Source organism: Crotalus tigris, unplaced genomic scaffold (genome assembly GCF_016545835.1).
Source record: "Crotalus tigris isolate CLP2741 ecotype Arizona unplaced genomic scaffold, ASM1654583v1 scf7180000017674.1595824, whole genome shotgun sequence".
In the NCBI taxonomy this organism is placed as follows: domain Eukaryota; kingdom Metazoa; phylum Chordata; class Lepidosauria; order Squamata; family Viperidae; genus Crotalus; species Crotalus tigris.
In genome coordinates, this window is record NW_024096559.1 from 518233 (window position 1) to 531426 (window position 13194).

A 13194-nucleotide genomic window follows, 5' to 3' on the forward strand; every position below is an offset into this window, starting at 1 on the left:
TTGGAGCTCAGGTAATGGAAATGTTCATGTGTATAATTTCACTGTCAAATCCACCTCCAATTAAAAAGAGCCATTTGATTTTCATAGATAAGTTGAAGATTTTAAGTGATAGACATGAAATTAATGAGGCTAAAAAGTGTACTTCCCTTAAACGTATTTGTTTCCAAATATTCCCAAGTGGTAAATAATTTTGCCAAAGCGTGTGTCCTGTTTGTACTGCATACTTCTTGACATTTTATTCCTAGATCTACGTCTTAGAAGGCAGAGAAACCTATTTAAATTGGAGTAGAATTCCCCCAATTATGCCTTATGGTAATTTGCTACAAATATTACATCAGTTGCTCCCTTCTCAGAATAAATCAGTTCTAGTTCTGCATGAAAGGCTATTTATTTAATAGTGCTTGTAATCTGCTCAAATTCCATAAGAAACGGGGATATGTACAATATCAAAACAAAAAAAAAACCCAACCTATAACAATAGCTAAATTCAAATACTTATCAATAATAAAAAATAACTAGAGAGCAGAAATAAAAAGATACACGGTCATCCAGATCAAAAGTGCACTGAAATAAAATAGCTTTAACCTGTTTACAGAATTGCACTAGGTGGGGACTGCATGTACTTTTGCAGAGAGAAAATACCCTGAGTTGGAGTATATTGTAAACCTCACAAAGGAACTGAATTTTGACGGACCCTTTCTTGATGACTAAACCAGTGAGCAGATTCACTGGTATAATATTGCTTGTATGTGTCCTACCATGTGCCATTTAGGGCTCTACGGCTAATGGCCAGCACTTTGAATTGGGCCCAGAAGCTTACCGCCTACCTATGCAGGATCTTTAGGTGTAATTCTGGCTAGATGGGGCTATCTTGCCAATAATCTTACTGCCACATTTTGTATCAGGTACAGCTTCCAGATTGTCTTCAAAGGCAGCTCATAATACACATTGCAGTAGTCAAGTAGTAATCAAAATATGAGTTATTGAACACAAGGCATTCTGTTCCATGTAGGATTGTAAATAGTGCAAAGCCATCTGACCACAGTTTCCACCAGCCATTTAAGAAGGAATTCTGAATCCGCATGGATCACAAATTGACAACCACATCCTTCAGGGGGAGATAATCCATCCCAGAATCTTCTACTGACCATTATCTACTCTGCCTTACAAAATTTGATGTGAGCTTACTCCATCCAAACTTTATAGATACTGATTCAAAACTTCTTTAGGCTTGTGAAATATAATTGAACATTGGTGTCCTTAGGGTTCGAAGAAGACATTATGTTTTATAGTTCATCTGTGGACAGAGGTGGTTCTGCAGTCCAGTCTAGCACAATGAGGGCAATGGAAATCCATTGTTGTAGTAAGTGTGGGTGTATTCTCTGATGCTGCCCACAGTTTTTATCAGTTTTCAATGGCGCCTTATCTTCAAAGCTGGTGAAGATTTCACAGGGCTTGCCAGCATGTTCTGTCATTAGTTGTGGCTTCTAGTTCCCATGATTGGGTGTCACCCTGGCCTAGGGTTTCTTTCACAGTGTCTTTGTAGAGCTTGCATAATTGACATTCAGGTCTCTTCCCAGACTCCAGTAGAGCAATTGGCAAGGCATACAGCCGTCATCAATTCTGAGGACATATCCCCCCCATCTCCTCTGATAATCAGGAACTCAATGCTGGTGGACTCCATATAATAATAATAATAATAAAGTTGGAAGGGACCTTGGAGGTCATTGAGTCCAACCCCCTGCTCAGGCAGGAACCCTACACCATTTCAAACAAATGGCTGTCTAGTCTCTTCTTAAAAACTTCCAGTGTTGGAGACTGTCTTGCCAATAAATGCCAAGGATTGATTGGAGAACTCACAAGTGAAATTTCTCCAGTTTGATGTATCTACGATACAGAGTCCAGGACTCACATTTATATAAGAGGGATGGGCTAACCATGGCTCTGTAGACTTTTTGCTTCATGGAGTTATGGATGCTGTATTGATTAAGGATTCTAGTACACAGCCTCCCCAGTGTTTGACTATTCATGCTGTTCCTGGAGTCAATTTCTTTCTCCAAAGAACCATCACTCAAGGTGACACTTCCAAAGTATTTGAAGCTTACATTTGTCAGCTTAGCTTGAGCCAGCAAATTGCCTGTTCTACCAGTTTCATATAGATTTTAAACAACATGGAGCCCTGAGGGATCCCACACTGAAGCTTCATGGATTCAGGTGCATCTCCCCCAAATCCTTGACACACTCAGGTAGGAGCAGAGCTACTGTAAAATGGTGCCTCAAGCTTCCTGTAAGAAGGACACCATGATATTCTTGGTGGCAATGTACACTGCTTAGTTCTGATAAAACTAAGAGGAGCATAGTCCCCTCACCCCATCTGCATCTGAAAGAAGATTATCTATCAGGAAAACCAGTGCCATTTCTGTCCCATAACCAGATGTGGATCCTGATGAAAAGAGTCCAGATAATTTGCTTCCTCTAGGATCTTCTCTAGCTAATTACCCACTACTCAACACCCTTTCCTAAGAAGGGTAGATTACATATAGGGCAAACTTTATCAAGCACAGCTGAATCCATTTTTTTCTTCTTCAGTTATTCCCTTCAAAGCAGGCAGCATCAGCTTCTCTCAAGCATAAATAACGTCTCAGATCCAGCTGATCACACCCTATTTAGCCACCCAAAGGAGTCAGTACAGACATGAATCCAACATAATGGTGGGTGATCAGACTACAGAAGATTCTATCTGCTTCCTTGGATTCCACAAACTCAAAATAATCCAGATCATATCTGGTGGTGCCCCAGGCTGCAAAATAGGCTCTGCCCTCCTAGCATCCATCCAGAGAGCCATTTTATTCATAAAGAAACCCTCAGATTAATCTAGCAGAACTGGACTCTTGAGCAATTTTTTTTTTTTTTTTGCATTATCATGACAAACTAAAAATGACCAAAGAGTTGTTTCTAAATGGAAAACAGGAAAATTTGCTTGATTTCAGACTATAGGCATATTCAAGAAAGGGCCTTCAAATTGCACCATTTTAATAAAGCAGAGTTGGATACTTCTTTAAGACATTTTTTTTGATGTGCCTATATCACACTAATGATGTGATAGTTAACTACTGCAGTTGGAATTTTTGACTGAGAGGAGAAAAATATCCTGTTTACTGTGATAACAATAGTGTTAATGTTTCTAACCATTCCTTCATAGTTACTTTAAAGAAAATCTAGTAGCAGGTTCCATTGCTAATTAAACCAGTAACTATCATGGTACATTGAGCTTTTTTTTCAGGAAATTTTAGTCCACTGGCCAAATAACCCAGCCATGGGGTTACAAATAGCAGGATAGAATTCCAATGTTGAATTTCATTTGGGGAACATCAGCCAGCTTTATCAGAACAGACATTAAAGTGTCTTGATATGAAATTTCCCAGTAGAAAACTGTACTTGCAATGCCCTTAAATCTTTTCCAAAATTTATATGGTATGACTTACAGTTGGGGGTTACACCGGCTTCAGAATAGATCATTCTTGGTACTATTGTCTTGTCTCTTCTGTCTTTCTTGTCCCAAAAGTTGATTCTTTCTTGACCTTTATATTTGTTTCAGGTTTTACATGTTTTATTAGAGAAAGACTGTAAAATAACCACTTAGACACTTTATCTCCTCAGTATGCAAATGTAAATAGATGTAATATAGGAAAGAAATCTTTTGTTTTAATATAAGAATGAGGCTGTCAAATTTTTGGTTGTACATTATTAAAAGTTTGTTTTTATTCACATAAACTCTTATGACTTTTTATGTTTCAGTTTGTTCTGTCTTATCTATACTGTACTTTAAATACTTGAATTTTAATATTAGCTAAGAGAATGAAAAGATATATACATAAAGATAACTCAAAGATATAACTGAGCTACATGAAGCTATGTTTCTAATAATTGTATAAAAGATTACTATAGGAAAAAAAATACCTTTTCGATATTATTGTAACTGTGCTATGGGAATAAAGCAAATGTTAGAGCTTGAATTGGGTCAATTTCAGAATACAGGTAATTGCAATGGCACTTACTTATATACCACTTCACTGTGCTTTACAGCCCCTCTCTAAGCAGTTTACAGAGTCAGCATATTGCCCCCAATAATCTGGATCCTCATTTTACCAGCCTCTGAAGGATAGAAGGCTGAATCAACCTTGAGCCAGTGAGATTTGAATTGCTGAACTGCTGGCAGTCAGCAGTCAGCAGAAGTAGCCTGCAGTACTGCATTCTAACCACTGGGCTACCTCAGTAATCCTCACTTTATGACCACAACTGGGATTAAAATTTCCATTGCTAAGCAAAGCGGTTGTGAGTCAGGTCAGATTTTGCAACTTTTTTGCCACAATTGTTAAACGGATCAGTGCAGTTTGTGTAACTATCGGTAAAAAAAAAGTTCCGTCAGACTTCCTAACTTCTCTCGAGATCTTAAGAAGAAACGGAATGCAGCTGAAAGGCAGGTTAGTAAAAAAAAATGCTTGGGAGAGGCGAGGGCATCTGGGCGGGGGCGGGCACCGCAACCTTACCCTGCATGGTGGCAGGAGGATGGGGCGCGTGCCCTTCCTGTGCCAGGCCAGGCCAGCCCCTGCAGCCCCGGTGCACCCGTGCTGGATGGCAGTGGGCAGGGTGTTGAAGTGGGGACAGCAGGCCGACCAAAGCAGCAGGTGGAGCACCGGAGGCTCAGGGAAGGTGCTGAAGTGGGCAGTCAGGCCATTTGCAAGAGTAACACGGCTGAGCAGAAAGTGGCCTTGGAACAAGTGGGGCAGGTAAGGAAAGAAATCCTCGCTCCCCCCAGAAATTACCTTTCTTTCTTTACCTGACTCCCAGCCCCGTGCTGTTTCTCCTTCGTGATCCACCACCCCGCCGCATGCAAGGAAACGAAGTTTTTTTGGGGGGGGAAGGTCAATTGCAAAGTTGGAATTGATTGATTGACCTTTCCCCCCCCCAAAAAAACCCCTTCCTTTGTTTCTTTGCACGCAGCAGTGGCGAATTGCGAAGGAGAAACGGCACAAGGCTAGAAGTCAGGTAAGGAAAGAAAGGCAATTTCTGGGGGGAGCGAGGATTTCTTTCCTTACCTGCCCCACTTGTTCTGAGGCCACTTTCCGCTCAGCCACATTGCTCTTGTCAATGGCCTGACCGCCCACTTCAGCACCCTCCCTCCCTGAGCCTCCAGCGCTTCACCTGCTGCTTTGGTAGCTCTGTAGGCAGAGCTGTGAAGTTCTCTTCTCTGTCAGCAAAGAGAACTTCACAGCTCTGCCTACAGAGCCACCAAAGCTGAATGGGCAGGTGAGGGAGGAACCTGCCCCAGTTGTTCCATGGCTGCTTTTGGCCGAGCCACATTGCAGTGGCGTTGGACCCAATAGGCAAGGCGGCAAACAGCCACGTTGCACTGAAACCAGCCATTTCCACCCTGTGTGTCGCACCAATGCTGCTGCCATGAGGCTGCGGAACAAGCTGGCCGGAGGTAAGGAACTGGTATACCAGATTCCCCCCTCCCCCATCAGCTTTGCCTCATCACAGAGGCTATCCCTGCAAACCCTTAACTAGGACTTACTTTCGGGGGGAGGGTTTATATTAGGCCCACCCCCATAAAATCAGCTGGGGCTTACTTTCGGGGGCGGGTTTACTTTCGGGAAAACACAGTATATGAGATTATTTTAAACCTAAATCTAAATTTAAGTTGTATATTATTGTACTGATTATAAGATTGGTTGTGTTAGATAAGACTAGCACTTGGGAAATACAAACAGAGGGAGGGAACAAAAATGAGTGCTCCACACTTAGCTAAAAGTGGTAAAAAAATCCACCCCAAATATCTGCCTCTGAAGCCCCCAATCTGGTACACCAGAGACAAAGAACTAATAACTTCCAGAAGGAAATGCAGTTTATATTGTAATCAATTCAAGAGGCAATTGAATCACATGAAGAAAACTCAAGAAGAAACCAAGATGAGACTAAAGAGAATCTGACAAGATAAATGAGCAAGTTTTTAACTTAAAATCAAAACTAGGGAATCCCCAGAAAATGACTATAAAGAATGAACAAGGAACTCAGAAAATAAAAGATAGACTAGAAGAAAGTGATCCAAAATTAGAGGATACAAAGGAAAGAAACTGGCACAGACAAAAAAAAAACATTTTGAAGACTTAGAATGCTGGAAATGGAAAAGGCACACTATCCCTCAAGATTTCAGAATATACTTGAAGATAAGGAAGAAGACCATATAGAACAGATTATAGAAACTGGGAAACAAGAAAAGAAAAGAGAAGCTGAGGGAGAAGGAAAGTTGGAACTTTTCAACGAATATGAATGGATTGAACTCCCCTTCAGAAATATCCTCCTTAAATGGCATTCCCCACTACAAAAAGCATCCATAAAAACAGAGGAAAACTTCTTGACGATTTAAATACACAGATTTTGGAAACCTATCTGACAAAGGAAGAAAGCTAGAATTAGACTAAAGAAAATAGAGGATCTATTGGATGGGGCCCTATATTATCAAACAGGTGTTTGAATATGGCTAGAAACAAATAACCTTTAGATACTAAAAGAGTATCATACTCAGAAAGATATGATTTATACTTAGGAATGGTACACTTTTCTATGAAATGGGAAACATGAAAATAACAGGATGGCTCTTCATAAGGGAAGCTTTTACTCACCTTAATGTAAACACTGTTGAGAAAATAGTAACGTATAAAGATATTTTGAATACTGAAGAGAAAACAATTGAAATAAGAGTTGGGAAGACGGTATTGGCTTAATAAGGTGACTTTAACTGCAAATAAAATTGAGATATGAGCTGGATAGAAAAGATGTTATAATCTAGAACTATTGTTAATAGATACAATATTAGAAAAATATGATAAAGAAGCACATACTTAATGTTGCATGTATGTTGTATGTATTAATAGTAGCAAGAATTGCATTTGTTTAGTGTTTGAAAAGTGAAGAAACATTACTTGAAGAAGAGAGGATTAAGAAAATACCAGAATGTGTAGAAACTCAACCAAACAAGGACAAACAACCCACAACATAGCAGGACTGAATAGTTTTATGTTCTCAAAAATATTCTGCGCCCCGAATATTCTGCAGCATACAAAAAACTCATGACTGAAATGGACCTTTATCTTTTGCCAGTGTAGTAATACTGTCACCTTAAAAAGTGGTGCAACAATTACACTTAGGTCAGGGAATATACATTGCTTACTGGTGTACACCGCTTAGAGAGTGCTTGCACTTAAAGCGGTATATAAGTCTCATAAATAAATAAAATAAAATAAATATTGGTGAATTGGTTTTTATTGTTGCTTGTACTCCTCTGCTATGTTTCTATCAAATCCTCTTCAATAAATCCTCAAAGTTATAAATGGTACAAATGTGGGATTGGGTCAATTTGTCAGCTTCAAGGTTAACTCCCTGCAATTACACTTCGACTCAAGCAGACTAGTAGGGATATGGCAGTGTTTCTCAACCGTGGAAACTGGAAGGTGTGTAGCTGAGGAATTCTGAGAGTTGAAGTCTACACATCTTCCAGTTGCCACAGCTGAGAAACACCATTGTAGGGAGATGGGCATATTGGGCATCTGATTTTGTACCATGTGACTGAGGAGCTTTGTGCCTTTTTACTCGGTTCATAGATGTATAAAAAAAAGATGGAATAATCAAGTCTGCTACAGTCCCTTACATTTTTCACAAGCTTTCTCTATAAACAGGTCTACGCTTTCACTACTGGTACCTTCAGACAGAGACTAAGAATTGCTACTCACAAGATATTGAAGTATGGAATTTTCCCCCTTGTGGTAAGTTTTTTTTTTTTCCCTTCAGCAACAACAACAACAAAGCACATAATGATACAGGAAACTGCACGATAAAACTCTCATCAGAAGCCACACAACATGTAGAGAGCAGCAATGACAGTTGCCCACACTTTGTTGATATTTTAACAAACATATTGCAGTGTGACCAGTTGACCATATTTTTTGTAGCACCTCATATAACACAAGAATGCTCCTGAGGTATGGATGTGTTAACATATTACTCTGAGGCTAGAATAAATTAGGAGTAAATCAGAGTTGGTCTGGCAGACAAATATATAAACAAGGTGTGTTTTCCAATTTTTGGCTTAATGTCTGTGGAGATTCTCAATCATCCAGGTCATAGTTGTTTCAATAATGCTTTTTCACAAGGCTACTGGACAAGAAAGTCCAGCTGCCTTGTGAAAAAGTATCTTTGGGACAATTTTTGGCTTGTTTTGCTCAATTACCTGTTGATGTCAGAAACAAAAGTTGAAGCTCTGGACTCAAAACAAGATTATGATAAGACAGGAATTCTAATCACGTTCTAATTCCCAGATATGACTTGCTGCAAAAGCAATTCATGGTTTATTTCTTAAACTGATTTCAGACATTGTATTATGCCAAAAATAAACCATGTTATTTCTTTAGAGTTATGTGTGAATATGGGTGTTAAATAACCAAGGGCTATAAAGGATTAGAGATCATGTGAAAATCAGTCTCTTGATTTCCATGTGATGTATTTTGTGACCTTTATAACCTTTTGAGTATAATTTGGACATAGGGATTAAGCCCATGTAAAATATGGAATAAGGTAAAGCTGCAGGATTAGGCTCACAGTCTCAGAGAAATTAGCAGGATTTAAAACTCCAGTATATTTAAATTACTTTGAGAAGGAAGACATTTCTGAACATAAATGTAAGCTATAGTATATGTTAACTTCTGAATGGATTTCAATCCCTTCAACTAAAATTAAGGTTACCTGGGCTTCCAAAATTAATTCTGAAAAACTATTTTATTATAGCTGTGCACAATCCTGATGAAGCACTTTGCCCTTTATTTCTCTTCCGTGTACAATATTTGTAAAACAACCATCAGTAGTAAACAGAAGTGGAACATAAGTGAAAAGATGCCATAGACTTTCTCACCCATCAATCCCCATTTTTACTTCATTTTAGTTTCATCACAGAAACATTCTGGCAGAGTATCAGAAGCCAAATGGCTGGATCTGAATCATGTTTCGAAAGACTTTTTGCAAATGGATTTTGAGATTGCCAGTCACCCGCATACCCTCAGCCTCCCAGCAGCAGCCATCTACTGGTCTGCCAGCCTACTTGTGAACCACCTGGGTCTTACAACTTCTTGCTGGCTTCCCTGTTGACTTTGCTGATTGGAAACCGGCAGGAAGTTACAAGGTGGTCCTCACTTAATGATCATTAGTCCTTGTTCCACATCAATAATGAAAAGTGCCAGAATTACTGTTGCTAAGTGATGCAGTGATGTGATATCCCACTTTACCAATGCATCACTAAACAATGGAAATTCTTGTTCCAATTTCCATTGTTAAGCAAGGACTACTGGCAGATGTATAACCAACAAACCAATGTGGCTTTTCTTTTTCAGTTAAGTTTTTTCTGAGAATGGATGTTTTCCCATTGTGCTGATCAGTTCCTCCAGCTACTGTAAATCTTGGCAGGGATAATGATTTGGATCCCTTGTACTCAAACTATGTACAATGTTTGAGTTATTGGAGTGATAACTTATTCAAAAAGCGTTTGAATTAAATTAATTAATTTTAAGTCCATCTTGGACTCACTTCAAAGATTTTCTAGCCATCAAGCTTTTGTATTGTATTAACATACATGACCTTGCACTAGGACTCTATTGTCTCACTTCTGCATAAGAGGACAAGCAAGGAGATCCCTCTGACTATTCTTGAAAGGACAGATGTTCCAAAGAACAATCCCATATGAGAAATCCATGTATTGTGCACGTCAGCCCTAAGGAGAGTTCCAAAATACAAATTATTAGTCTCCTGAGTGATCTTTCTACAGCTGCTACACTCTTGTGTTTGTCTTACTTCCCATTTGGTTGTTGTTGACTTCTTCATTCCTTTCTGACTAATTAAGATCAGCTGTGGAGACCTAGCCCAGAACTTGTTCCATCTTCTAAAGCAGTGGTTCTCAACCTGTGGGTCGGGACCCCATTTGGGGTCGAACGACCATTTCACGGGGGTCGCCAAACAACGCAGTCCGCCATTTTTTTGCCCTTTTCCTTAGCTGTGCTACTCCCTTTTATTCTATTGGCTTTTGAAAGCCAATAGAATAGACTCTCTTGAATAGAGTCTAATTCTATTGGCTTTCAAAAGTCAATAGGAATTGTCCCGGATGTCTCTGCCCTGCTGAGCCCGCCAAAAGTCCTATTCTGCAAACGGTGCTACACCAGTTGAGTAGTCCTCGACTTACGACCGGTTAAGTAGTCCTCAACTTACGACCGGTTGGGGGGTCGCGGCATTAAAAAGGTTGAGAATCACTGTTCTAAAGAATTGCTGGCCCTGTCTCATAATACAACAAAGCTCAGCTATTCACATTGTAATAATAGGTTAGACAATATTTGCTTATAATTTTAATCTTTCTGCTGTGCATATGTAATATTGAAGACAGTATGATATTTTGATATTTTTTATTATTTTAGCATTTTCTTTACTGGTAAACTATGAAAACAACTAATCCTTTTATGTTAATACAGTGAATTTTTTTTCTTCCTAGTATTTTCCTCACAAATGCAGGATGTCATAGGTCAAAATTCAGAGTCAGATTCTGACTCCAGTTCTGACAATGTTCCAGTCAAGTCCTGTGTATTGTTAGCCTCAGGCTAACAATGATTGTGATTCACCTGAGGAGGCTGATCTATCACAGGTATCCGATCAGCTAGAGCAGAGCTTTTCAATCTTTTCACCCATTGTACCACTTTTAGGATATGGCAATATCTGAGTACCACCAGTCGCCTAGCAAGGTGTCAAAAACTTGATGACCCCCACAAAGGAAAAAAGTGATAAAGTAACAGGTAGTCCTCCACTTACAACAGTTCGCTTAGTGATTGTTCGAAGTTACAATGGCACTGAAAAAAGTGCCCCCCAAGCCATAGCCGAGCAAGACACCTGCCTGCCCACCCAGCGGTGCTCTTCCTCCTGTCCGAGGTTTCCATTGTTGTGAGCATTTCTATTGAGGGTTGGCAGCAGGGCTGGGGTGGGGGTGTGTTTGGTTTTTATTCCCCCCGTCTGCTGGGTGGTTGCAGCAGGTTTTGGTCACTTCACATGACCCTGGGACACTGACCGTCATAAATATGAATCAGTTGCCAAGCATCTAAATGTAAATCACAAGACTCTGGAGATGCTGCAACATTCCAGCTGATCAGCGCTTCTTCTGGGTTCAGCAGAAGTACCAGGATCAGTGCTGTTTTCCAGTTGATTGGTGCTTCTTCAGGGCTCAGCAGAAGCACCAGGACCAGCGCCGAGCTCCAGCTGGAGCCTGCCGCTGATCCTGGTGCTTCCGCTGAGCCCTGACAGCCCTGCAGCTCCAGCCATCTCTCGTTCAGGCTTGTGCAGTGCTGCCACCGATTCAGCTCATTCCCCTCCCCCGCTACCACTTTTCTAGGATGGTCACGTACCACCTGCCAATGTACCACAGGTGGTACCCATACCACTGGTTGAAAAGCCCTGAGCTAGAGCAGTCAGATGTGATGAGACATGAACCTCAAGCTCTTGATGCATTCAATGGCAAGCACAGCAGCACCACTCACTGAGTTTCCTCACTAAGAAAAGGGCCAGTCCTGAATAATTGCAGAATAATGATTTTAATTATTAAAATTACATGTGCAGGTTTCACTGGGTTAAAAAAAATTAAAAACTATATTGCCAAGCTCTATGAAGTATATTCATTAGCAACAAGATAAGTTACCAATTTTAAAAAAAGATACAGATCTCATTTGCCCTACTGCAATACTGAAGAGAAGATTGTACATACTTTAAGACATGTGTCTATGTTTAAATGTTTGGAATAAGTGACTGAATCGGCAAGACAAATCAGAAGAAAGGGAGTTAGAAATCTCAAGGAATCAGCACCGGATCTTGGGGGGGGGGGGTTGGATTTAACCAGAATTCCAGCACTATCAGCCTTGGGGCCAATGAGGAAGCCTTGGGTATGGGAAAGAAATCACAGGAAAGTAAGTTGTTTCTGCTTTAGATTTATTAAGGCTAGATCACATCTATATTTTCTCAGAGCAAGCTGTAATAACTTGATGAGCTTAACAAGATACTTTGAGACAAACTGTCATAAGTCAAAACGGTTCCAAAATAATTCAGTATTATGAGGGGGAGGGAAAGCTGGTTTGTGACAATCTTGCCTGTTTTAGCCCTGTGGGCATCAATTTTTTATTTTAATACCAAACTTCTCCATCATTATTTCTATCTCATTCATCTTTTAAATGCTTTGTTTCACACACTGATATGATATCTTGTAGCAGAAAGCATTGGGAAGACAACAATGGAAGACTTGAAAGATGTGTGAACTCACTAGAAATGAAAATCCAAAACCATTTGTAGACTAGAAACTCAGACACATTTGCCATTTCATCATTTCCAACTTCTTTGGGAGATTACAGAGATGATAGATAGATAGATAGATAGATAGATAGATAGATAGATAGATAGATAGATAGAGAAAAAAGAAAGAAAGAAAGAAAGAAAGAAAGAAAGAGAAAGAAAGAAAGAAAGATGTCTAAAAATTGATTTAGGGTGGTGAGAGCAAGAAACCAGCACCCTAAATCTTAATTTTTTTCTATCATATACACTTCCAAGTCACAATAAGATTTTCAACATTCTAGCCCTCCAATTGCCAGGGGATGATAGAAACTGCAGTCCTTGGAGGTACTAGGTTGGGGAAGGCTGAACTGATCTTTTAACGCTATATGGTCAGTCTAAATTGGGAACAGAATCTTTTATCATTTAGCGAAGCAGTTGTTCAGCAGGATACCCACGTGACTGCTTCGCTCAACAATTGCAATCCCAGCTCTCCCAGCTGCGGTTGTTAAGCAGATGGTAAAAGACCTGCCTGCCAAAAGAGAGCAGGCAGTTCCCCTCCATCCATGGAAAGCAACTCCTGCATTGGGCTAGAGAAATAAGGCTTGGACCCCAAAGATTTCTGCAGCCTGACAAAGGATTCCCTATGCGTGGAGGGGAGGGGAAATCCTTCAGCGGCTGGCAGCAGCTTGCAACCTTTTCTACTGGTTTTCCCATTGACTTTCTAGGGAAGCCAGCAGACAAGATTGCAAATGACAGTCATATGATTACAGGGCACTGTCCAATCAGTGGTAA